Source organism: Bubalus kerabau, chromosome 1 (assembly GCF_029407905.1).
Source record: "Bubalus kerabau isolate K-KA32 ecotype Philippines breed swamp buffalo chromosome 1, PCC_UOA_SB_1v2, whole genome shotgun sequence".
NCBI classification, from domain to species: Eukaryota; Metazoa; Chordata; class Mammalia; order Artiodactyla; family Bovidae; genus Bubalus; species Bubalus kerabau.
In genome coordinates, this window is record NC_073624.1 from 9,836,977 (window position 1) to 9,837,851 (window position 875).

Below are 875 nucleotides of genomic sequence, written 5' to 3' on the forward strand. Positions count from 1 at the left end.
CTTTTAAACTAGATCTTTTCCTCTGGGGAGGGCGCGAAGAGCCAATAACCAATCTCCTGAGGCAGCGCCATTTAAAGTCGGCCCAGGGGCCTCAGCGTCTACCTTATAAGCGGGGCTCCACCCACATTTCAGCTCTTTGTTAAGTCAACCGTGCCCAGCCGGGAACAACGTAAATATTCTGTTCACAAAATGCACTTCACTGTGAACGAAGCGTGGGATAGCGGTCTAACTGAGCTAAGACCTCGGCGCCTGACCAACTCCCGCTAACAACCGACCAGGCGCCTCCATCATGGCCGCCGACGACAGCGCTGAGAGGCAACTGATAGGAAATGGCGCCGGGGCGCGCGGCCAGTCTCGCCAGGTCCGGGGCGACGGGGCCAGAGGGCTGGCAAGACCGTCTAGGAGCGCCGGCCAGGGTCCCTGAAGACGGTCCTCGGATTTTAGCACCTAGAAACCCTGAAAGTTGACGCCTGCAATATGGAGGACGGTTATTGTCTCTGCAGACCGATTTATACGAGCAGGCCCTGATTCCGTCTCGCGTCGGAACCCGGCAAAATCCTCTATTCTCTAAACAGAATGCGTTACGCACACTGCGCATCTTCGCAATAGTGGGCCGGCTAAGGACGCCAAGAATGTTACGTCGCTCTCCCCATCCCCTCCCCACCCCTAGTTCTGGTTCAGGAGGCGCGAGAACTCTACGCCCAATCCGTACTTTGTTTTTCTGCTACAGACCGCGAAGTGCGCCCGTCTCCGAAATTGACGTAAAACGCTTCCAAGAATACCCGTAGTACTCCGCGAAGCCCTCAGGCTATTCCGAGACGCTGTTTACGTATCGGCTCCGACGTACGTAGCGTTAAGCTGGAGCAGTCTCAGCG